Source organism: Phyllobates terribilis, unplaced genomic scaffold (assembly GCF_046119375.1).
Source record: "Phyllobates terribilis strain yellow unplaced genomic scaffold, ASM4611937v1 Scaffold_5__5_contigs__length_657084704, whole genome shotgun sequence".
NCBI lineage: Eukaryota > Metazoa > Chordata > Amphibia > Anura > Dendrobatidae > Phyllobates > Phyllobates terribilis.
Window position 1 is genome coordinate 75,195,787 of NW_027362765.1, and position 26,810 is coordinate 75,222,596.

General features: G+C 47.7%; 1 pseudogene; it reads left to right on the forward strand.

The window, feature by feature from the left end:
- Positions 1-26,810, forward strand: part of LOC141271469 (uncharacterized) — a 524,545-nt pseudogene that overhangs the window by 152,008 nt on the left and 345,727 nt on the right.

A 26,810-nucleotide genomic window follows, 5' to 3' on the forward strand; every position in this document is an offset into this window, starting at 1 on the left:
ACTGACCTCCATCAGGTTGCAAACTGAATATATTTTTTTCTGCATCTACCTCTGAAAAAATATTGGGCTTCTAGCTGTGTGTGGGACTTGTTGTATTAGTCCATCTATACTGACCTCCATCAGGTTGCAAACTGAATATATTTTTTTCTGCATCTACCTCTGAAAAAATATTGGGCTTCTAGCTGTGTGTGGGTCTTGTTCTATTAATCCATCTATACTGACCTCCATCAGGTTGCAAACTGAATATAATTTTTTTCTGCATCTAGCTCTGAAAAAATATTTGGCCTTCTAGCAGTGTGTCGGACTTTCTCTATTAGTCCATCTATACTGACCTCCATCAGGTTGCAAATTAAAAATAATTTTTATCTGCATCTACAGTACCTCTGAAAAAATATTTGGGCTTCTAGCTGTGTGTGGGACTTGTTGTATTAGTCCATCTATACTGACCTCCATCAGGTTGCAAACTGAATATATTTTTTTCTGCATCTAACCCAGCCAATAGTTTTGGCCTAATACCACAGTTTGGCCACTCAGCTCTGCTCGGTTACCATCCATTGTTTTTTTGTGCAAACAACTCCAGAGTTGTGAATTAGTTAACCACCAAAATGAGTGGAAAAAGGCCTGCTGGTGGTGGAAAGGGGAATAGGCGTGTTGGGAAGGGGAAAAAAGGTTGTGTCCGTGGGGTAGGTGTTAAAGCAACAGTAACATCTGCAGAAGAAAGACCATCTTCCAGCCAAACTAAAATGTCTACTTCTTTTAGCGAACAATGTGATAAGATCCCTTTCTTACGGCCACGCCAATCGCTACAAATTCCAGATGAGGCACAAAAACAGCAGGTGCTTCAACGGATATCAAGTGCTCCTTTAAGTGGGCTCTCCTCCACATCAACTTCAACATCACAAATACTCCAGTCCTCAAAGGTGTCACCCAAATCGCACTTGCTTCCTCACAGCTCCCAAATCTCCAGCTGCCCATCTGAGTATGAGGTAGAACAGATGGTTGAGTCTGCAGAGCTGTTTACTCATACTATAGCCTGGGAATCAGAGGTCGACTCCAGCGCTTCTGTGAATCCAGACGAGGAAATGATCTGCACTGATGCCCAGAATCTTTATGAGTCGGATCCAGGACCAGACGCAGAAGGTTCTGACCATAATGTAGACCCTCATTTCCAAACTGTAACTCCTGTTGGTGGAGACAATGAGGAAGACGATGATAAGACTCAAATACCTGATTGGAGCGACAACTTTAGTTTTTTGTCAGGGCAGGAACAGGTTGGCTCTGAGGACGACGGGTGTGATAACACACAGGGTGATGATGATGAGGTTGGAGATCCCACTTACTGTCAACCCACAGTCAGCCAAGAGATGAGGTCAGCAGAGGAGGTGGAGGAAGATGCTAGTGACGACGAGGTCAGGTTGCGCCTTCCTGGACAGAGACGTAGTACTGGAAGCACGTCAACAACTGCATCCTCAAACACAACTCTGCCTCTCACCACAAGTCGTGGTGGCTCTTCAGGTCGCATGGGTGCTAAGCCTTGCATAGCCTGGGCATTTTTTCAGATCGATAAAGATGACCCAACTCGTGTTATCTGTAACATTTGTCAGCAAAAGCTAAGTAGAGGCCAAAAAATACATAGTTTGAGTACTTCATGCATGAACCGGCACATGGACATGAAGCATAAGTTGCAGTGGGAAGCTCAGTGTGCTACAATGCGGCCTAGCCGGCCGGGCCAACCACCGTCTGCCATATCTTGTGCATCCGCGGCCTCTTCATCCTCTGTGACTGGGGGGACAGCAGTCACACCTGTTTTGGGGCACAGACCTGCCACCTCTTTACCCGCAACAGCCAGCGTGATTGGCAGGTCATCATTTTCTTTGGAGGTGGTAACAGCAGCTGGTGTTGAGCGCTGTCCGACATCGATAGCACCACCTTTGGATCAAGGCAACCTAACATGTCCGCCTGGATCTTCCTCACAGACCGGCAGTTTGCCGGGGACACCCTTATCAACCCCGTCTAAGCACAATAGCCAGCCCTCGGTCCCTCAGATGTGGACAAGTAAAAGACCATTTCCTCCTAGCCATGAGAAAGCTAAGAGGTTGAATTTCACCATCTGCAAGCTCTTGGCTACAGAAATGCTGCCTTTCCGCCTGGTGGACACAGAGGATTTTCGAGACCTTATGTCCGTCGCAGTGCCCCAGTACCAGATGCCCAGTCGGCACTACTTCTCAAAGAAAGGTGTGCCTGCGCTCCACCAGCATGTCGCACACAACATCACCGCTTCTTTGAGAAACTCTGTGTGTGACAGGGTGCATTTCACCACAGACACTTGGACGAGTAGGCATGGACAGGGGCGTTACATGTCGCTGACTGGGCACTGGGTAACTATGGTGACAGCAGGACAAGGGGCTGCTGTCCAAGTCTTGCCGTCCCCACGAGTTGTGCGTCAATCCTCTTTATGTCAAAGTTCCTCCACTGCTTCTGCCTCCTCAACCTCCTCTCGGTCTTCCACCTGCACCCAAAGCCTGTCTGGTCATGCCACAAGCTTTCTAACTGCGCAGAAGGGATCCTGCACACCTCCTTACTATGCTGGCAGTAGGGCTCAACGTCATCAGGCGGTTTTTACATTGAAATGTCTGGGAAATGTGAGTCACACAGCTGAGGAGTTGTGGTCAGCTCTGGAGAACCAATTTCATGAATGGTTGTCTCCACTGGACCTGAAACCAGGGAAGGCCGTGTGCGACAATGCTGCAAACCTGGGTGCGGCCCTTCGCCGGGGCAATGTCACACACGTGCCTTGTATGGCTCACGTGTTGAACCTGGTTGTCCAGCAATTTTTAGCCCACTATCCCAGACTAGATGGCCTTCTGCAGAGGGCACGGTCGCTGTGTGCTCACTTCCGCCGTTCGCATCCCGCAGCTCAGCGACTTACATCTCTACAGAAGTCGTTGGGCCTGCCACTTCACCGGCTAAAATGCGATGTGCCTACCCGGTGGAATTCAACTCTGCACATGTTGCAGCGACTGTGGCAGCACCGACAAGCCCTGGTGCAATACGTTCTGATGTATAGCCTGGGCCAACGAGATTCAGAGGTGGGGCAAATCACGCTGGAGGAGTGGTCTCAGATCAGGGACCTATGCACCCTTCTGCACAGTTTTGAAATGGCGACGAAGATGTTTAGTGCTGACGATGCCATTATCAGCATGACTATTCCGGTGATTTATATGCTGGAGCACATGTTAAACAGAATTCGGAGTCAGGTGGTGGCACAAGAGGAGGTGGAGGAAGTAGAGGAGGAGGAGTTGTATGCGGAAGGGCTAACATCTGCAAGGTCCAGACGGTCGGCAGCACCAAGGCGGCAGGCATGTGAGGGTGGGGGAGATGGTTTTACCAGGGCGCATGGTAGCAGCCAAACTAGTGAGGAAGGTGCAGGAGCCCAGGAAGAAGTGGAGGACGAACTGATGGAAGACTCATCAGATGAGGGAGACCTTGATCACATTTCTGTTGTGCGAGGTTGGGGGGAGAGGACAGAGGAAGGAAGCATGATTGTTACCTCGCCACCAACACAACAGGGACTTGGTGCTCCTGGATGCGCAACACACATGAGTGCCTTCTTGCTGCACTACCTGCAACATGACCCTCGAATTGTGAGAATTAGAAATAATCCTGACTACTGGGTTGCCACACTGTTAGATCCCCGGTACAAAAGTAAATTTGCAGAAATTATTCCTGCCATAGAAAGGGATGCACGCATGCAGGAGTATCAGCAGAGACTGTTGCAGAATCTTACATGTGCTTTTCCACAAAATACCAGTGGTGCACGTAGTGAATCTCACAGTTCCAACTTGCCAACCGTGGGACCGTCAAGTGTTCAGCACTCAAACCGTAACAGAACCACAGTATCTGCTGGTAACATCAATTTTGCGGAATCATTTCACCACTTTTTTAGCCCATCCTTTGCAAGGCCACAGGAGACAAGAAGTCTGACACATAGTCAACGCCTAGAGACGATGGTACAGGAGTATCTCCAAGTAAACATTGAAGCCACGACTGTGTCACTGGACCCTTGCTCTTTTTGGGCTTCCAATCTGGATAAATGGCCGGAGCTAGCCACTTACGCCTTGGAGATCTTGTCATGCCCCGCAGCCAGCGTTCTGTCTGAACGTGTGTTCAGCGCTGCTGGTGGTGTGCTGACAGATAAGCGCACACGGCTCTCCACTGATAATGTAGACAGACTCACGTTCATAAAGATGAACAAATCATGGATCCGAAACGACTTTTCTACCCCTGCGTCATCCTGGGGAGAGTAAAAGCTTGATGATTGGTTAAAATCACCCTACCAACCGTTTTAAGCTTTCAAATTACTAATCATGTTTATCTGTATCTTGACTGGAAAATAATTTGGGCTTTGTAGCAGTGTGCAGCACTGATCCTATTAGGCCATCTATACTAAAGCTTCACCAGATTTAAAATTAAAAATAATTTTTAGCTGCATCTAGCCCGGAAAATAATTTTGGGGCTCCGAGATGCGCAAGACACATAAGTGCCTTCTTGCTGCACTACCTGCAGCATGACCCTCATATTGTCAGAATTCGAAGTAATCATGACTACTGGGTTGCCACACTCTTAGATCCCCCAAACTTTTCGATCAACCTTTTCATTTTAATAAAGACCAAAAAAATGGTCATTTTTGAAATTATAAGCATTAGCAGGTTGTTAGAAACTGAAATCAAACAGTTTTCAACTCAAAACTTTATTCTAGGTGATGTTACATTTTCACATAGGACCCCTTGTTCGAAAGGAGCTTCTGAACTCTCTCGTCCATTGAATTTGTCAGGTTTTGGATGGTTTCTGCTTCAATTGTTTTGCATGAGGACAGAATACCCTCCCAGAGCTGTTGCTTAGATGTGAACTGCCTCCCGCCATCATAGACACTCCTTTTAATGATGCTCCAAAGGTTCTGAATGGGGTAGAGGTCAGGGGAGCATGGGGGTCACACCATAAGTTTGTCCCCTTTTATGCCCATATCAGCCAGAGATGCAGATGTTTTATGTGCAGCATGAGATGGTGCATTATCATGCAGAAAAATGATCTTGCTGTGAAATACACGGTTCTTCTTCTTGAACCATGGCAGGAAGTGCTGTTTGAGAAAATCCACATACATTATGGAGTTCATCTTTAGCGCCTTCAGGGATCCTAAAGGGGCCGACAATCTCTCTCCCCATGATTCCAGCCCAAAACATTACTCCACCTCCTCCTTGTTGGCGCTGTAGCCGTGTTTGCGTGGGGTGTCCATCAACCAGCCATCCTCCACTCCATCCATCTGGACCATCGAGCGCTGCACGGCACTCATCCGTGAACAAAACAGTTTTGAAATCAGTCTTCATGTAATGTTTGGCCCACTGGAGCCGTTTCTGCTTGTGTGAAGTGGATAGAGGAGGTCGACAGGATGGCGTATGCACAGCTGCAAACCTCTGAAGGACCCTGCATCTTGTTGTTCGGGGGACGTTGGAGGCACAAGCAGCTTCAAAAACTTGTCTGCTGCTATGACAAGGCTTTTTTGCCGCTGCTCTTTCAACCTGACGTAATTGCCTGTAGGAAAGAGTCCTCAATTTGCCCTTATCAGCACGCACACGTGTGTACTGTGAATCAGCTACATACTTCTTGATTGCCAAGACACTTCATCCTGATCATCGCACAATGTTGATTGTAGTCATGCCTTGACCTAAACACTCCACAATTTGTTGCTTCTCAGCAGCCGACACATCCTTTTTCTTTCCCATTTTGGCAGAAAATGTAGGCTGCTGAATAATGTGAGAGAGCCTTCTTAAGTAGTCTTGCCTTTCATTGGACACACCTGCCAAACTAATTAGCACTGGTGTCTGCAATTGCTTACAGTGATATAAAGAGCCCTGACACACATCACCATCAATGAGTTTAACTGACAAACAAACAAATTCTTCCCTTATCACTCCTAAACACTTTTTGCATAATAATTTGGAACACAGTGTACATGTGCTTTTCCACAAAACACCAGTGGTTCACGTAGTGAATCTTACAGTTCTAACTTGCCAACCGTGGTCTGTATGGAGTTGTTCAATAAATGGCCCAAAATTAAGATAACATAGATGGGAGAGGTCTCTATGAATAGGAATTCCTAAGTATTTGATACCCTGTGAGGGCCAGGCAAAGGGAAAGTTGGACTGGATGGAATCCTATATGGATTTGGGGAGGGTGACATCGAGGGCCTCAGACTTCGCTGCATTGATTTTAAAATTTGACCATGTAACAAAGTGATCTATTTCAGCCATAACAGCATGGATGGATATATGTGATTGAGTGATATATACTAGGACATTATCAGCAAATAGAGAGCACTTGTACTCGGTGCCTCCCACCTCAATCCACCTAATATTGGGGTTATGGCGAATTGATGAGAGCAGGTGCTCCGTCACTAGGATGTATAAGAGAGGGGACAGAGAACATCCCTGCCTTGTCCCATTGGTGATTGTGAAAGGTGATGAAAATGTTCTGACGCGCCCCCTGGGCCTTGGGACACCCGGAGCCGGACCCTTTTTGGTGGATGCTGGTGGTTGTAGTCTCCGTGGCGGCAACCCGGTTCCGTGGCTCAGGGCGGTCAAACCAGTGGCGGAACTATTTATGTGGTTTTGATGTTTAAATGTCCGACTACGCCACCCGTGGATTGCGGTCAGAGTGAACCGCCGCTCCAGGGCAGACCGCTGAGGCTGGTGTTGTGGGTGCAGCAGAGCGTAGCATAACTCCCCACGGGAGGAGTATAGCCTCAGGGCAGTGTATGCGGAGGATGGGGGTGATGGTGCAGGGCAGCAGCAGTAATGACACGGAGTCAGTGATGCAGTCCAGGGCCTTTACTCACAGTTCTTATTATCCAGACTACGTCTGCAGGTAACGGCTGCCCACGTCGTACTGTGCTCACCAGGTGAGGGGCTCAGACAACTCCCAGATAACTTTGGAGTGCTTCACAGGACCCCCTTTGTGTGTCCTTTGTCTGGCCTTTCTTACCAACCCTTCTGTCCGGCTGCCTCGGGCCTCCTCTTGGTAAACTTGGCGCCAGTTTCCCTGACCCTATGTGGTGCCTTCCTAGCGGGTGTAGCGAGGGGCTGCGCCACATAAAATGTCACAGCCTCCTGTTTCTAGCTGAGGGTCGTTTCCTGCCTCCACTAGTTTCGGGGACCGGTCTCCCCCTTTGGCCTGACCCCTCCACGCAGGTGGATTCTGGCGTGCGGTGGCGACTCGCCCGTCCGCACCCCTGAGATCCCTTCGTTCCTCGTTCCTGGAGCCTTCTCCGCTCCTCTTCCTTCCTTCTCCCTCTTCCAGGCCTGGGCCTCTGTTACTAGGCCCGCCTCCGGAGCAGAGCTCATGCAGAGCCCCTGCTCCCTGCCACTTCTGCTCAGACTTCTCTGCACTGAACTAAGATGGTGCCCACCTTTTATACTCCCTTCTCAATGCACCCAGGAACTGCTTCCTCCCTGCTCCTGCACTACAGGGTTCCCCTTCCTCAGTGTTCCCTCCCCCCACTCCAGCCAGGGACAGGGACTGTCATGCCCATCTCAGGGGCATATTGGTCGCCCTGCCCCACGGCAATGTGGTGTAATGCATGCAGGTGTCGGGTCCTGATCCACACTACATCCTTACCTGAGAGTGAGATATCACACCTCTGGGTGAGGTGCAATACCTCTGTAGCAACCGAGCCCTCAGGGTGCTACAGTTCCATTTATCTTCAGCCTAGGTGACGTATTGCGATACAGGGCCGTGATTTTGGCTATAAAAGGGTCCCCTAGACCCCTACCCCAAGCTTTTTAAGAGAATCATATATGGCGTGCCAGGAGACTCTATGGAATGCTTTCTCAGCATCCAACGAGAGTATCTAATTACAAATTTTTAACTGCATCTAGCCCAGGAAATACTTTGTGCCTAGTAGCAGGGTCTGCTAGTCAGCGGATTATCCCGGCTGTTAAGCAAGCTACACCACCTGTAGTTTGGACACTTCATTTTTTCAAAGGAAATGCTTCGGGACCACGGGATACTCAGTGAAGAGCATCAGGAGGCACCCCAAGGCATAGGGGCTGGGACTGGCAGTAGGATGCCTTGCGGTGGACAGCCGAGCTCGATCCTTATAAAAGCTTTTTAACTGCAGCAGCTTTAGTGGACGCTACTGGAGCTGGAATTACGCGGCTGCTGGCATGAGACTTGCCCTCCAATAGATCCTTGTAAATGGATTTAAAGTGTATTCATTCAAATTAGAGAGACAATTTAAATTAAAAAGCTTAGAGCTGCCTCCACCACAGGGGGGCTCGCTCGACCCACCAGCGGACAGGCACCAGTATTGGGAGAGGGGGGCTGGCCATCAGGGTTCACCGCGGCTCTGGCACAAACCCGGCGACACGGAGGTGGCACGGGCAGGAGCGGACTGGCCGTGTCGGCTTCTCACTTTTTGGATTTTAGAAGGGCATGACATGCCTATATCTGTGTCTCCCCCTCCTTTTACTCCTCCACCTCTTTTATTTTCGCATGACTATATGTACTTGTCACTTTTCCATGTGTTAGTTATGTCTTCTGAGCAGTTTGTCAGCTTTTGGACACCTTTGAAGGTGTTTTCTATGTGTTTCTATGTGTTTTTGTTTGCCTGCCATTGGTTTTAACGGTGTTCGAAGGTGTTCGACGAACAGTTCGACGAACAGTTCGGCGAACACACGGGTGTTCGACGAACCGAACCAAACTCGAACACTACGGGGGTGGCTCAACACTAGGTAGGATACCCAGGAAGGCCCCACTTCTTACCCCGAGACATAAAAAAGCAAGGCTGGAGTTTGCCAAAACTTACCTGAGAAAGCCTAAAACGTTTTGGAAGAATGTTCTCTGGTCAGATGAGACAAAAGTAGAGCTTTTTGGCAAAAAGCATCAATATAGAGTGTACAGGAAAAAAAAAAGAGGCATTCAAAGAAAAGAACACGGTCCCTACAGTCAAACATGGCGGAGGTTCCCTGATGTTTTGGGGTTTCTTTGCTGCCTCTGGCACTGGACTGCTTGACCGTGTGCATGGCATTATGAAGTCTGAAGACTACCAACAAATTTTGCAGCATAATGTAGGGCCCAGTGTGAGAAAGCTGGGTCTCCCTCAGAGGTCATGGGTCTTCCAGCAGGACAATGACCCAAAACACACTTCCAAAAGCACTATAAAATGGTTTGAGAGAAAGCACTGGAGACTTCTAAGGTGGCCAGCAATGAGTCCAGACCTCAATCCCATAGAACACCTGTGGAGAGATCTCAAAATTGCAGTTTGGAGAAGGCACCCTTCAAATATCAGGGACCTGGAGCAGTTTGCCAAAGAAGAATGGTCTACAATTCCAGCAGAGCATTGTAAGAAACTCATTGATGGTTACCGGAAGCGGTTGTTTGCAGTTATTTTGGCTAAAGGTGGTGCAACCAAGTATTAGGCTGAGGGTGCCAATACTTTTGTCTGGCCCATTTTTGGAGTTTTGTGTGAAATGATCAATGATTTGATTTTTGCTTTACTCTCTTTTGTGTTTTTTCCTTGCAAGCAAATTAAATGCAGATAATAATACCAAAGAATTTGTGATTGCAATCATTTTCAGGAAGAAACTGAGTATTATCTGACAGAATTGCAGTGGTGCCAATACTTTTGGCCACCACTGTATGTGCTTTGGGTTATTGTCTTACTGCATGACCCACCTTCTCTTGAGATTCATCTCTGAGACAAATGTCCTGACATTTTCCTGTAAAATTCAAAATTAATTGTTCCATTGAGGATGGCATGCCTTCATGGCCTAGATGCAGCAAAACAGGCCCAAACCACCATACTAGCACCACCAACATGTTCATGCTCAGCTGGTATGAGGTTTTTATCCTACAATGCAGAGTTTTTCTCTCTCCAAAGAACATGCTTCTCATTTAAAAGAAAAAGCTCAGATGATCTTCAGAAAACTGCAGTCAGGCAGCAATTTAAGTTTTGGAGAGCAGTGGCTTTCTCCTTGCAACCCTGCCATGCACACCATGGTTGTTTAGTGTCATTATGGGTTCTTGAACATTACATAATGTGAGAGAGGCCTTTAGTTGCTTAGAGGTTATCTTGCGTTCCTTTGTGACCTTGCATAATATTATACGCCTTGCTTTTGGAGTGATATTTTTTGGTCGAACACATGGGAATGGAAATAATGCTCTGGAATTTCCACTATTTGTACACAGTCTGCCTGGATTAGTGGAGTCCAAACTTTTTTCAGATGGTATACCCTATATAGAAAACCAGGATCATACAGCCAACAGTAAAATATAATAAATTTTATTGATATGAGTAAAAACACACACTTAAAAACAAGGTGCACAGAGAAGAAGTTGTACCAGAAAACCTGACCAAGGAAATACATAAACACAAATTTTTATGCAAAAATCTATATACAGTGCCTACAAGTAGTATTCAACCCCCTGCAGATTTAGCTGGTTTGATAAGATGCAAATAAGTTAGAGCCTTCAAACTGCAAACAAGAGTAGGTTTTATGAACTGAAGCATAAATCTTACAAACCAAAAAGTTATGTTGCTCAGTTGAATTTTATTAAATTTTAAACATAAAAGTGTGGGTCAATTATTATACAACCCCTATGTTTAATATTTTGTGGAATAACCCTTGTTTGCAATTACAGCTAATAATCGTCTTTTATAAGACCTGATCAGGCCGGCACAGGTCTGTGGAGTTATCTTGGCCCACTCCTCCATGCAGATCTTCTCCAAGTTATCTAGGTTCTTTGGGTGTCTCATGTGGACTTTATTCTTGAGCTCCTTCCACAAGTTTTCAATTGGGTTAAGATCAGGAGACTGACTAGGCCACTCCAACACTTTGACTTTTTCCCTATTGAACCAGGCCTTGGTTTTCTTGGCTGTGTGCTTTGGGTCGTTGTCTTGTTGGAAGATGAAATTATGACCCATCTTAAGATCCTTGATGGAGGAGCGGAGGTTCTTGGCCAAAATCTCCAGGTAGGCCGTGCTATCCATCTTCCCATGGATGCGGACCAGATGGCCAGGCCCCTTGGCAGAGAAACAGCCCCACAGCATGATGCTGCCACCACCATGCTTGACTGTAGGGATAGTATTCTTGGGGTCGTATGCAGTGCCATCCAGTCTCCAAACGTCACGTGTCTGGTTGGCACCAAAGATCTCGATCTTGGTCTCATCAGACCATAGAACCTTGAACCAGTCTGTCTCAGAGTCCTCCAAGTGATCATGAGCAAACTGTAGACAAGCCTTGACATGACGCTTTGAAAGTAAAGGTACCTTACGGGCTCGTCTGGAACGGAGACCATTGTGGTGGAGTACGTTACTTATGGTATTGACTGAAACCAATGTCCCGACTGCCATGAGATCTTCCCGGAGCTCCTTCCTTGTTGTCCTTGGGTTAGCCTTGACTCTTCGGACAAGCCTGGCCTCGGCACGGGAGGACACTTTCAAAGGCTGTCCTGGCCGTGGAAGGCTAACAGTAGTTCCATAAGCCTTCCACTTACGGATGATGCTCCCAACAGTGGAGACAGGTAGGCCCAACTCCTTGGAAAGGGTTTTGTACCCCTTGCCAGCCTTGTGACCCTCCACGATCTTGTCTCTGATGGCCTTGGAATGCTCCTTTGTCTTTCCCATGTTGACCATGTCTGAGTGCAGTTCACAAGTTTGGGGAGGGTCTTAAATAGTCAGAAAAGGCTGGCAAAAGAGATCTTTAATCCACACATGTGAAGTTCATTATTCTTGGTGCCTGAACTACTTCTTAATACTTTAGGGGGACCAAACAGAATTCTTGTGGTTTGAGGGGTTGAATAATAAATGACACTCTGAATTAACTTTTTACGTTTTAAAAATAAAAAAATTGCTGCAGTGCATTTCCCACTTTCAGGCTGATCTACAGTACAAATGTCACAATGCCAAGTTAATTCCGCATGTGTCAACCAGCTAAATCTGCAGGGGGTTGAATACTACTTGTAGGCACTGTATCCTCATCACAAAATAAATGAAACTAAAGGTAAATGTTGCTTATATGCATATATTTAGCTCAAATAAAACATGTAAAGATGCAGACTGAGCAGGGCAGAGTATAAAGAATCATCAATCATGTAAGTCATATGTGGATAAACAAATCCTACAAAGAGATGGATTTTAAATTGTGATATAGTATAATATAATCCAAATTTTTTTTTCATACACCCAGCTATAAATACAATATGGTATCACAAGTGCATCTTTTCATCCAGAGTCTACCTGGTTGATACAGAATCAAATAAATGTTTCTTAATTTAGTTCTATCAGATGCATGTGAGCAATAACCTATAGACAGTCTTATCATGGCATAGCTATCTAAGGTCAGGGCTAATGATTACAAGAGCACCCCTAACGCACATTTCGCGTTATGGCTTCTTCAGAGGGGTCCTCTGAAGAAGCCATAGTGTGAAACGTACTAACAATAACAGTACAAAGTAGAAACAAAAAGTTTTAGAAAATATGAAAAAAAAAATAAAGAAATAAAAGTTCAAATCACCCTCCTTTTCCTTCTTTGAAAATAAAGATATTAAAAAATACACGTTATCTCCGTATTCTGAAAAGTCGGATCAAGATATGAAAACAACCTGATTAGTAAACACCATAAACAGATTTGTGTTAGTCTGGGGCATATGCAACTCTGCGCGATAAGTTTTGTAAAGAATTCACAGCAGTAAGTCCTAACGAACACAGATGTACAGTACAGACCAAAAGTTTGGACACACCTTCTCATTTAAAGATTTTTCTGTATTTTCATGACTATGAAAATTGTACATTCACACTGAAGGCATCAAAACTATGAATTAACACATGTGGAATTATATACTTAACAAAAGAGTGTGAAACAACTGAAAATATGTCTTATATTCTAGGTTTTTCAAAGTAGCCACCTTTTGCTTTGATGACTGCTTTGCACACTCTTGGCATTCTCTTGATGAGCTTCAAGAGGTAGTCACCATAAATGGTCTTCCAACAGTCTTGAAGGAGTTCCCAGAGATGCTTAGCACTTGTTGGCCCTTTTGCCTTCACTCTGCGGTCCAGCTCACCCCAAACCATTTCAATTGGGTTCAGGTCTGGTGACTGTGGAGGCCAGGTCATCTGGTGTAGCACCCCATCACTCTCCTTCTTGGTCAAATAGCCCTTACACAGCCTGGAGGTGTGTTTGGAGTCATTGTCCTGTTGAAAAATAAATGATGGTCCAACTAAACACAAACCGGATGGAATAGCATGCCGCTGCAAGATGCTGTGGTAGCCATGCTGGTTCAGTATGCCTTCAATTTTGAATAAATCCCCAACAGTGTCACCGGCAAAGCACCATCACACCTCCTCCTCCATGCTTCAAGGTGGGAACCAGGCATGTAGAGTCCATCCGTTCACCTTTTCTGCGTCGCACAAAGACACGGTGGTTGGAACCAAAGATCTCAAATTTGGACTCATCAGACCACAGCACAGATTTCTACTGGTCTAATGTCCATTCCTTGTGTTCTTTATCCCAAACAAGTCTCTTCTGCTTGTTGCCTGTCCTTAGCAGTGGTTTCCTAGTAGCTATTTTACCATGAAGGCCTGCTGCACAAAGTCTCCTCTTAACAGTTGTTGAAGAGATGTGTCTGCTGCTAGAACTCTGTGTGGCATTGACCTGGTCTCTAAACTGAGCTGCTGTTAACCTGCGATTTCTGAGACTGGTGACTCGGATAAACTTATCCTCAGAAGCAGAGGTGACTCTTGGTCTTCCTTTCCTGGGGCGGTCCTCATGTGAGCAAGTTTCTTTGTAGCGCTTGATGGTTTTTGCAACTGCACTGGAGGACACTTTCAAAGTTTGCCCAATTTTTCGCACTGACTGATCTTCATTTCTTAAAGTAATGATGACCACTCGTTTTTCTTTACTTAGCTGCTTTTTTCTTGCCATAATACAAATTCTAACAGTCTATTCAGTAGGACTATCAGCTGTGTTTCCACCAGACTTCTGCACAACACAACTGATGGTTCCAACCCCATTTATAAGGCAAGAAATCCCACTTATTAAACCTGACAGGGCACACCTGTGAAGTGAAAACCATTTCCAGTGACTACCTCTTGAAGCTCATAAAGAGAATGGCAAGAGTGTGCAAAGCAGTCATCAAAGCAAAAGGTGGCTGATTTGAAGAACCTAGAATATAAGACATGTTTTCAGTTGTTTCACATCTTTTTGTTAAGTATATAATTCCACATGTGTTAATTCATAGTTTTGATGCCTTCAGTGTGAATGTACAATTTTCATAGTCATGAAAATACAGAAAAATCTTTAAATGAGGTGTGTCCAAACTTTTGGTCTGTACTGTATATTACACTTCATATCTCCTCATAGTGGGAGATTAATCACTGCTCACGTTACATTTACAGAACTAAAGCAGAGGGAGTTCTGCTGTATACATCCCGTAGGGGACACAAAAACTGCTGTGTATACATCATATAGGAGACACTGAGACTGTGGCATATATATCACAGGAGACGCTGTGGCTAGGGCATATACATCACAGGAGATTCTGTCCCTGCTGCCTTCTCTTGTGGGACAGAAGCATATTGCACGCTAACTCTGCCTACAGAGGTTATCCTGACGCTGGCCAGCATCATGACATAATCTTTCATTGCAGGCGCCAATTCTGCATGTGCATGCTCACAGAGTAAGAAGACATTAATGGGCTTGGCCCAAGTACTGCAGTCCCTGGGAATCTGCATGGGGGCTGGAGAAAAGGTCATTGTGGGCTGTAAACGATCCATGGGCCTGAGGTTTTGCTGTAGGCTGTTGATATACAGAGGACGTCCTTATAGACAGTACAGTGTGCACAGAAATCATGAACCTCCATGCAGCAATTGCAATCTAGCCATCTCTGTAGTGAGGCAGCTAGAACGGAGTTGCTACAGTGAGGATGTCCATATAGTACAGTGTGCTCTGTACATACAGGAAAAATCGACTTCTATCAAAACTGAAAAATCAGCGGCATGTGTAATTTTCTATATTATAAAAAAAAAGATAAGAAAATTGCAAATTTTATTAATCAGAAAAAAGAATTTTGCAGAATTTGTTGGCCAAATACAAATACATAAATAATGAGTGTAAAAAAAATTCATGTATGTTTTTGGATGTTTAATCCATTAAAAACTTGAGCAACATCCCAAATAAGTATTAAAAAGCCATGAAATCGTTACATTGATGAAGCCAGTATGTACATATCATATATCTATAACTTATTTCCTATTCAAGAAAAATATCCTCCTATAATCTCATTATTCCTGCACCTCATTATAACCCCGACTCTTCCCTGCAGTGACTCCATTGTAGCCCGTCCTGTAATGAGGACACTAGGATGGAGTCAGTGAGGATCCTGAAATCATCTCCATTCTAGTCCTGTCAGTGATGAACCGTCTACATTGGAAACTCTTGTGAGGACCTCGCTCCAGCAATTGCACTCGTCATCTCAGCGCCTGTCACCTCAGCGTCCGTCACCTCAGCGTCTGTCACTTCAGCACTCCTCCTCACCTCAGAGATTGTCACCTCAGCATCCATCACCTCAGCACTCCTCCTCACCTCAGAGCCCGTCACCTCAGCACTCCTCACCTCAGCGCCCGTCACCTAAGCGCAAGTCACATCAGCGCTCATCGCCTGTCATCTCAGCGTCCATCACCTCAGCGCCCGTAACCTCAGCGCTCCTCACCTCAGCACCCGTCACCTCAGCACTCCTCACCTCAGTGCCCGTCACCTCAGTGCCCGTCACATCCGCGCTCATCGCCTGTCACCTCAGCGCCCATCACCTCAGTGCCCGTCACATCCGCGCTCATCGCCTGTCACCTCAGCGCCCGTCACCTCAGAGCTCGTCACCTACGCAACTGTAACCTCAGCGCTCCTCACCTCAAAGCTCGTCACCTCAGCGCTCGTCACCTCAGCGCTCCTCACCTCAGCGCCCGTCACCTCAGCACTCCTCACCTCAGCGCCCGTCACCTCAGCACTCCTCACCTCAGAGCCCGTCACCTCAGCGCCCGTCACCTCAGAGCTCCTCACCTCAGCACTCGTCACCTCAGCGCCCGTCACCTCAGAGCTCCTCACCTCAGCACTCCTCACCTCAGAGCTCACCTCAGCGCGCCTCACCTCAGAGCTCACCTCAGCACTCACCTCAGAGCTCGTCACCTCAGCACTCGTCACCTCAGCACCCGTCACCTCAGAGCTCCTCACCTCAGCGCCTGTCACCTCAGCACTCCTCACCTCAGCGTCCGTCACCTCAGAGCTCGTCACCTCACCACCCGTCACCTCAGAGCTCGTCACCTCAGCGCCCGTCACCTCAGAGCTCCTCACCTCAGCACCCGTCACCTCAGCGCTCCTCATCTCAGAGCTCCTCACCTCAGTGCCTTTCACCTCAGCACTCACCTCAGCACTCCTCACCTCAGCGCCTTTCACCTCAGCACTCTTCACCTCAGAGCCCGTCATCTCAGCACTCCTCACCTCAGTGCTCGTCACCTCAGCACTCGTCACCTCAGCATCCGTCACCTCAGAGCTCCTCACCTCAGCGCCTGTCACCTCAGCACTCCTCACCTCAGCGTCCGTCACCTCAGAGCTCGTCACCTCACCACCCGTCACCTCAGAGCTCGTCACCTCAGCGCCCGTCACCTCAGAGCTCCTCACCTCAGCACCCGTCACCTCAGCGCTCCTCATCTCAGAGCTCCTCACCTCAGTGCCTTTCACCTCAGCACTCACCTCAGCACTCCTCACCTCAGCGCCTTTCACCTCAGCACTCTTCACCTCAGAGCCCGTCATCTCAGCACTCCTCACCTCAGTGCTCGTCACCTCAGAGCCCCTCACCTCAGAGCTCGTCACCTCAGAGCCCGTCACCTCAGCACTCCTCACCTCAGAGCTCGTCACCTCAGAGCCCGTCACCTCAGCACTCCTCACCTCAGAGCCCGTCACCTCAGCACTCCTCACCTCAGAGCCCGTCACCTCAGCGCCCCTCACCTCAGAGCCCGTCACCTCAGCGTCCGTCACCTCAGAGCCCATCACCTCAGCGTCCGTCACCTCAGAGCTCCTCACCTCAGAGCCCGTCACCTCAGCGTCCGTCACCTCAGAGCTCCTCACCTCAGAGCCCATCACCTCAGAGCTCCTCACCTCAGAGCCCGTCACCTCAGCACTCCTCACCTCAGAGCCCGTCACCTCAGCGCTCCTCACCTCAGAGCCCGTCACCTCAGCGCTCAACACCTCAGCGCTCGTCACCTCAGCACTCAGCAGCATTGGAGCTGCTGGAAGGAGCCTCACAGCAACAACAGCAATCTAGATGAAACCAAGGAGTTTGTTTGTTCTCCCCGTGTTTGCGTGGGTTTCCTCCGGGTTCTCCGGTTTCCTCCCACACTCCAAAGACATCCTGATAGGGAATGTAGTTTGTGAGCCCCAATGGGGACAGCGATGCTAATGTCTGTAAAGCGCTGTAGAATTAATGGCGCTATATAAGTGAGTAAAATAAATAAATAAACCCTAGATATTGACTGTACTGTGCTTACAGGACCTGTGATGATGTCACAGGGGGAGGAGTCAGGGGGTCACATGATCAGGGGCCTCAGTGTCTGCAGGACTCTGCTGTGCTGGGTGTCATGGTGCTGGATGAGGTGAAGTTTATGTGTAGGGTCAGGAGGGATTTACAGTGTGTATGTAGCAGAGCCGTGTGTGTACGATGTGAATGTAGCAGAGCCATGTGTGTATGTAGCAGAGCCATGTGTGTATGATGAGGATGTAGCAAAGCTATGTGTGTATGATAAGGATGTAGCAGAGCTATGTGTGTATGATGGTGTAAAGAGGAGATTCCTACAGATAACTGCACACGTGAGTTGCAGGTTGTATTGCAGCTAAGAGAAAAGCAACTGTATTTAAAACTCCACTACGAATATTGTAAGATCCCTGATCCTAATGTTATACTCACAGGCCGCCATCTACAGCTCTTCCTGGTGCGACTCTGGTCCTCTGGCGCATTTCGTGACCATAACTTCTGACTTAGCAGAAGTATATTGTATATTGTTACATAAACACTTTCTCCATTGTTGTTTGTTTCTATGTTTGTTATATGGAAAGTGAATGTGGTGGACCGTTTTGAGGATTTCCCTTGAAGATTGACCTTTAGAAGTCTTCATTACATTTTTTCCCTAAATATAAATAAATATTTTATATTTCACAAAAGTTTGGTGATCGACACAGTAAATCATGGGCCTGTGGAGTAGTTGGCTTAAATAGCAATGCGAAAAATGAAAAGAGCACAAACCTGGTGGCCTAACCTCATAATCTGAGTTCCTGCTTTGATATTTAATGTTGCCACCTCGGGCTTTTATCAGATGATAATTGAATTTTACTGCAGCTTGTATAGAAATGTTATAAAATGTATGAATGTTAATATTATTAATATAATTGTGCCGCCCCTGCGGGTTCAGTCACCACAGAGGTACTGCATCTCACCCAGAGGTGTGGTATCCCACTCTCTGGTAAGGATGGAGTACTGCCTGGGACCCACCCACCTGCATCCAACACTACACCATTCCAGACCAGCAGGCGGGGCAAGATGCACTGGCTTATGCTGAGCCCTGTCCCTGGTTGGAAGTGGGGTGAACCAAGTAGTGGGTGTGGGTGGAGGAAGAAGGACAGGGGAGCACTTCAGTAGGAGTACAAAAGGGAACCATCTTGGGAAGGAGACAGGACAGTCTGAGGAGAAGGAGTGGGAGCAGGAGCTCTGTAGGAGCTCTGCTCAGAGAAGAGGGCCTAGATTGAGAGGCCCAGGAGGAGGGGCTGGACGAGGAAGGGAGCAGAGGAAGGCTTCAGGAGTGAGGGGATCCCAGGGGCACGGCGAGTGCGGAAGCCACCCATGCGCCCGAATCTACAGGAGCGTGGAAGGATCAGGCCACAAAGGGCACTGGCCCCTAACTAGGGGAGAACTACAAAGCTCAGCTAGAAACCGGAGGCTTCTGTACTTTCAGGGTGCAGTTGCTCACAACCGCAACTAAATCGCTAAAAAGGTAGCCGCATAGGATTCAGGTGACTGCAGGTTGCATGCCAAAATCCGAGGTTACCGGCTTGGGACACTGGTTGCGAGGCTCAGGACAGGAGGGTGAGAGCCAGCGCAGGAAGACGACCGAGGAAGGCACACAGACTGGGGTCTCGTTAAGTACTCCTGAAACACCTGGGAGTTTGCTGAAACCCAGACTTGGTAAACACAGGACGGCGTGGGAGGTGACCCTGGTCCTGGTAACCTGGAGTTCAAAAACTGTGAGTAAACCTTGAAGACTGCACACCACTGTGTTCTAGAATTATTATCTGCGCCATCATCTGCACTACACTGCACAGCAACATCTAACTCATTAACCATCACTTACTGCCCTGGAGCTAAGCTCTGTCTGTGGAGAGCTGAACCAACTCTGCTGCGTCATCATCAGCTCCAGAGGATCTGCACCGCAGCGGCGGCTCCATATAGCCGCATACCACAGGTGGTGTCATGAACATTATATAAAAACTTTATTCCCCTTTCACTTAACCCCCTTTTATTGACCGCCCTGTGTCACAGACCAGGTCACCGCCACTGTGACATCCCCCGGCTACCGAGTACCCCACGGCCCAGGGGGCGCGTCATAATCATCTGATTCTTTTTAACAGCTCCTAACTTCTGATTCATCACAAACTGTTAAGCAAATCAAAAATGACAGAAGGGGTGGAGAATATCAAATAAGTCACACAGAGGAGAAGCCATATTCATGTTCAGAATGTGGTAATGGTTTTACACTAAAATCACATTTTAGATAAACACTGTAGGGAAATAGAGCACACCTGACCATAGAGTGATACATTTAAAAAATATATATTAGATCCAGGTAAAGTGCTCACCTGAGCGGTTTGTGTGGGCACAACTCCTGTGAAAGCTCAATAATGGTTGCTGCTGCTCCATGGCTGGGAGATGAACTCCACCAGGATGCTTGAAGGAAAAGACAGTTCACAGTTTTGGGCTGTGTTATTCAAAATAAAGATCCTTGATCAAATAATATCAAGAATGTTAAAGCCATCGGCGAAACGCGCGTCAGATCCTTGTGGACTCTGTGGTATTGACAGGTATTTTATTGCAGCATTACTTTTCCATGATGACACTTAGATTCACATGACACATTGAGCCACACATGTGGGCTCATAGGTACCACTGTAATCTCTTTATAATAATTGGGCTCGATATATATGCATAATTATGTGCTTCCCTGTGTTTACATAGACAGCTTAGAACTATAACTCTTATCTGTGAGTGCCTTTATACCCAAGTGGGTCAATATTTATTGCACTATGCACTTTATTGTATGCACTCTTATATTGAATCTGAGCAATGTATGATTGGTGAGCCCAATGGTGTATCTTGTAAATTGAGATCAGTGTCCTTTTGTGACTTTACCTGTTGACTAGTGTTGAGCCACCCCCGTAGTGTTCGAGTTCGGTTCGGTTCGTCGAACACCCGTGTGTTCGCCGAACTGTTCGTCGAACTGTTCGTCGAACACCTTCGAACACCGTTAAAACCAATGGCAGGCAAACAAAAACACATAGAAACACATAGAAAACACCTTCAAAGGTGTCCAAAAGCTGACAAACTGCTCAGAAGACATAACTAACACATGGAAAAGTGACAAGTACATATAGTCATGCGAAAATAAAAGAGGTGGAGGAGTAAAAGGAGGGGGAGACACAGATATAGGCATGTCATGCCCTTCTAAGATCCAAAAAGTGAGAAGCCGACACGGCCAGTCCGCTCCTGCCCGTGCCACCTCCGTGTCGCCGGGTTTGTGCCAGAGCCGCGGTGAACCCTGATGGCCAGCCCCCCTCTCCCAATACTGGTGCCTGTCCGCTGGTGGGTCGAGCGAGCCCCCCTGTGGTGGAGGCAGCTCTAAGCTTTTTAATTTAAATTGTCTCTCTAATTTGAATGAATACACTTTAAATCCATTTACAAGGATCTATTGGAGGGCAAGTCTCATGCCAGCAGCCGCGTAATTCCAGCTCCAGTAGCGTCCACTAAAGCTGCTGCAGTTAAAAAGCTTTTATAAGGATCGAGCTCGGCTGTCCACCGCAAGGCATCCTACTGCCAGTCCCAGCCCCTATGCCTTGGGGTGCCTCCTGATGCTCTTCACTGAGTATCCCGTGGTCCCGAAGCATTTCCTTTGAAAAAATGAAGTGTCCAAACTACAGGTGGTGTAGCTTGCTTAACAGCCGGGATAATCCGTTGACTAGCAGACCCTGCTACTAGGCACAAAGTATTTCCTGGGCTAGATGCAGTTAAAAATTTGTAATTAGATACTCTCGTTGGATGCTGAGAAAGCATTCCATAGAGTCTCCTGGCACGCCATATATGATTCTCTTAAAAAGCTTGGGGTAGGGGTCTAGGGGACCCTTTTATAGCCAAAATCACGGCCCTGTATCGCAATACGTCACCTAGGCTGAAGATAAATGGAACTGTAGCACCCTGAGGGCTCGGTTGCTACAGAGGTATTGCACCTCACCCAGAGGTGTGATATCTCACTCTCAGGTAAGGATGTAGTGTGGATCAGGACCCGACACCTGCATGCATTACACCACATTGCCATGGGGCAGGGCGACCAATATGCCCCTGAGATGGGCACGACAGTCCCTGTCCCTGGCTGGAGTGGGGGGAGGGAACACTGAGGAAGGGGAACCCTGTAGTGCAGGAGCAGGGAGGAAGCAGTTCCTGGGTGCATTGAGAAGGGAGTATAAAAGGTGGGCACCATCTTAGTTCAGTGCAGAGAAGTCTGAGCAGAAGTGGCAGGGAGCAGGGGCTCTGCATGAGCTCTGCTCCGGAGGCGGGCCTAGTAACAGAGGCCCAGGCCTGGAAGAGGGAGAAGGAAGGAAGAGGAGCGGAGAAGGCTCCAGGAACGAGGAACGAAGGGATCTCAGGGGTGCGGACGGGCGAGTCGCCACCGCACGCCAGAATCCACCTGCGTGGAGGGGTCAGGCCAAAGGGGGAGACCGGTCCCCGAAACTAGTGGAGGCAGGAAACGACCCTCAGCTAGAAACAGGAGGCTGTGACATTTTATGTGGCGCAGCCCCTCGCTACACCCGCTAGGAAGGCACCACATAGGGTCAGGGAAACTGGCGCCAAGTTTACCAAGAGGAGGCCCGAGGCAGCCGGACAGAAGGGTTGGTAAGAAAGGCCAGACAAAGGACACACAAAGGGGGTCCTGTGAAGCACTCCAAAGTTATCTGGGAGTTGTCTGAGCCCCTCACCTGGTGAGCACAGTACGACGTGGGCAGCCGTTACCTGCAGACGTGGTCTGGATAATAAGAACTGTGAGTAAAGGCCCTGGACTGCATCACTGACTCCGTGTCATTACTGCTGCTGCCCTGCACCATCACCCCCATCCTCCGCATACACTGCCCTGAGGCTATACTCCTCCCGTGGGGAGTTATGCTACGCTCTGCTGCACCCACAACACCAGCCTCAGCGGTCTGCCCTGGAGCGGCGGTTCACTCTGACCGCAATCCACGGGTGGCGTAGTCGGACATTTAAACATCAAAACCACATAAATAGTTCCGCCACTGGTTTGACCGCCCTGAGCCACGGAACCGGGTTGCCGCCACGGAGACTACAACCACCAGCATCCACCAAAAAGGGTCCGGCTCCGGGTGTCCCAAGGCCCAGGGGGCGCGTCAGAACATTTTCATCACCTTTCACAATCACCAATGGGACAAGGCAGGAATGTTCTCTGTCCCCTCTCTTATACATCCTAGTGACGGAGCACCTGCTCTCATCAATTCGCCATAACCCCAATATTAGGTGGATTGAGGTGGGAGGCACCGAGTACAAGTGCTCTCTATTTGCTGATGATGTCCTAGTATATATCACTCAATCACATATATCCATCCATGCTGTTATGGCTGAAATAGATCACTTTGTTACATGGTCAAATTTTAAAATCAATGCAGCGAAGTCTGAGGCCCTCGATGTCTCCCTCCCCAAATCCATATAGGATTCCATCCAGTCCAACTTTCCCTTTGCCTGGCCCTCACAGGGTATCAAATACTTAGGAATTCCTATTCATAGAGACCTCTCCCATCTATGTTATCTTAATTTTGGGCCCTTTATTGAACAACTCCATACAGACCACGGTTGGCAAGTTAGAACTGTAAGATTCACTACGTGAACCACTGGTGTTTTGTGGAAAAGCACATGTACACTGTGTTCCAAATTATTATGCAAAAAGTGTTTAGGAGTGATAAGGGAAGAATTTGTTTGTTTGTCAGTTAAACTCATTGATAGTGATGTGTGTCAGGGCTCTTTATATCACTGTAAGCAATTGCAGACACCAGTGCTAATTAGTTTGGCAGGTGTGTCCAATGAAAGGCAAGACTACTTAAGAAGGCTCTCTCACATTATTCAGCAGCCTACATTTTCTGCCAAAATGGGAAAGAAAAAGGATGTGTCGGCTGCTGAGAAGCAACAAATTGTGGAGTGTTTAGGTCAAGGCATGACTACAATCAACATTGTGCGATGATCAGGATGAAGTGTCTTGGCAATCAAGAAGTATGTAGCTGATTCACAGTACACACGTGTGCGTGCTGATAAGGGCAAATTGAGGACTCTTTCCTACAGGCAATTACGTCAGGTTGAAAGAGCAGCGGCAAAAAAGCCTTGTCATAGCAGCAGACAAGTTTTTCAAGCTGCTTGTGCCTCCAACGTCCCCCGAACAACAAGATGCAGGGTCCTTCAGAGGTTTGCAGCTGTGCATACGCCATCCTGTCGACCTCCTCTATCCACTTCACACAAGCAGAAACGGCTCCAGTGGGCCAAACATTACATGAAGACTGATTTCAAAACTGTTTTGTTCACGGATGAGTGCCGTGCAGCGCTCGATGGTCCAGATGGATGGAGTGGAGGATGGCTGGTTGATGGACACCCCACGCAAACACGGCTACAGCGCCAACAAGGAGGAGGTGGAGTAATGTTTTGGGCTGGAATCATGGGGAGAGAGATTGTCGGCCCCTTTAGGATCCCTGAAGGCGCTAAAGATGAACTCCATAATGTATGTGGATTTTCTCAAACAGCACTTCCTGCCATGGTTCAAGAAGAAGAACCGTGTATTTCACAGCAAGATCATTTTTCTGCATGATAATGCACCATCTCATGCTGCACATAAAACATCTGCATCTCTGGCTGATATGGGCATAAAAGGGGACAAACTTATGGTGTGACCCCCATGCTCCCCTGACCTCTACCCCATTCAGAACCTTTGGAGCATCATTAAAAGGAGTGTCTATGATGGCGGGAGGCAGTTCACATCTAAGCAACAGCTCTGGGAGGGTATTCTGTCCTCATGCAAAACAATTGAAGCAGAAACCATCCAAAACCTGACAAATTCAATGGACGAGAGAGTTCAGAAGCTCCTTTCGAACAAGGGGTCCTATGTGAAAATGTAACATCACCTAGAATAAAGTTTTGAGTTGAAAACTGTTTGATTTCAGTTTCTAACAACCTGCTAATGCTTATAATTTCAAAAATGACCATTTTTTTGGTCTTTATTAAAATGAAAAGGTTGATCGAAAAGTTTGGGGGATCTAAGAGTGTGGCAACCCAGTAGTCATGATTACTTCGAATTCTGACAATATGAGGGTCATGCTGCAGGTAGTGCAGCAAGAAGGCACTTATGTGTCTTGCGCATCTCGGAGCCCCAAAATTATTTTCCGGGCTAGATGCAGCTAAAAATTATTTTTAATTTTAAATCTGGTGAAGCTTTAGTATAGATGACCTAATAGGATCAGTGCTGCACACTGCTACAAAGCCCAAATTATTTTCCAGTCAAGATACAGATAAACATGATTAGTAATTTGAAAGCTTAAAACGGTTGGTAGGGTGATTTTAACCAATCATCAAGCTTTTACTCTCCCCAGGATGACACAGGGGTAGAAAAGTCGTTTCGGATCCATGATTTGTTCATCTTTATGAACGTGAGTCTGTCTACATTATCAGTGGAGAGCCGCGTGCGCTTATCTGTCAGCACACCACCAGCAGCGCTGAACACACGTTCAGACAGAACGCTGGCTGCGGGGCATGACAAGATCTCCAAGGCGTAAGTGGCTAGCTCCGGCCATTTATCCAGATTGGAAGCCCAAAAAGAGCAAGGGTCCAGTGACACAGTCGTGGCTTCAATGTTTACTTGGAGATACTCCTGTACCATCGTCTCTAGGCGTTGACTATGTGTCAGACTTCTTGTCTCCTGTGGCCTTGCAAAGGATGGGCTAAAAAAGTGGTGAAATGATTCCGCAAAATTGATGTTACCAGCAGATACTGTGGTTCTGTTACGGTTTGAGTGCTGAACACTTGACGGTCCCACGGTTGGCAAGTTGGAACTGTGAGATTCACTACGTGCACCACTGGTATTTTGTGGAAAAGCACATGTAAGATTCTGCAACAGTCTCTGCTGATACTCCTGCATGCGTGCATCCCTTTCTATGGCAGGAATAATTTCTGCAAATTTACTTTTGTACCGGGGATCTAACAGTGTGGCAACCCAGTAGTCAGGATTATTTCAAATTCTCACAATTCGAGGGTCATGTTGCAGGTAGTGCATCAAGAAGGCACTCATGTGTGTTGCGCATCCAGGAGCACCAAGTCCCTGTTGTGTTGGTGGCGAGGTAACAATCATGCTTCCTTCCTCTGTCCTCTCCCCCCAACCTCGCACAACAGAAATGTGATCAAGGTCTCCCTCATCTGATGAGTCTTCCATCAGTTCGTCCTCCACTTCTTCCTGGGCTCCTGCACCTTCCTCACTAGTTTGGCTGCTACCATGCGCCCTGGTAAAACCATCTCCCCCACCCTCACATGCCTGCCACCTTGGTGCTGCCGACCGTCTGGACCTTGCAGATGTTAGCCCTTCCGCATACAACTCCTCCTCCTCTACTTCCTCCACCTCCTCTTGTGCCACCACCTGACTCCGAATTCTGTTTAACATGTGCTCCAGCATGTAAATCACCGGAATAGTCATGCTGATAATGGCATCGTCAGCACTAAACATCTTCGTCGCCATTTCAAAACTGTGCAGAAGGGTGCATAGGTCCCTGATCTGAGACCACTCCTCCAGCGTGATTTGCCCCACCTCTGAATCTCGTTGGCCCAGGCTATACATCAGAACGTATTGCACCAGGGCTTGTCGGTGCTGCCACAGTCGCTGCAACATGTGCAGAGTTGAATTCCACCGGGTAGGCACATCGCATTTTAGCCGGTGAAGTGGCAGGCCCAACAACTTCTGTAGAGATGTAAGTCGCTGAGCTGCGGGATGCGAACGGCGGAAGTGAGCACACAGCGACCGTGCCCTCTGCAGAAGGCCATCTAGTCTGGGATAGTGGGCTAAAAATTGCTGGACAACCAGGTTCAACACGTGAGCCATACAAGGCACGTGTGTGACATTGCCCCGGCGAAGGGCCGCACCCAGGTTTGCAGCATTGTCGCACACGGCCTTCCCTGGTTTCAGGTCCAGTGGAGACAACCATTCATGAAATTGGTTCTCCAGAGCTGACCACAACTCCTCAGCTGTGTGACTCACATTTCCCAGACATTTCAATGTAAAAACCGCCTGATGACGTTGAGCCCTACTGCCAGCATAGTAAGGAGGTGTGCAGGATCCCTTCTGCGCAGTTAGAAAGCTTGTGGCATGACCAGACAGGCTTTGGGTGCAGGTGGAAGACCGAGAGGAGGTTGAGGAG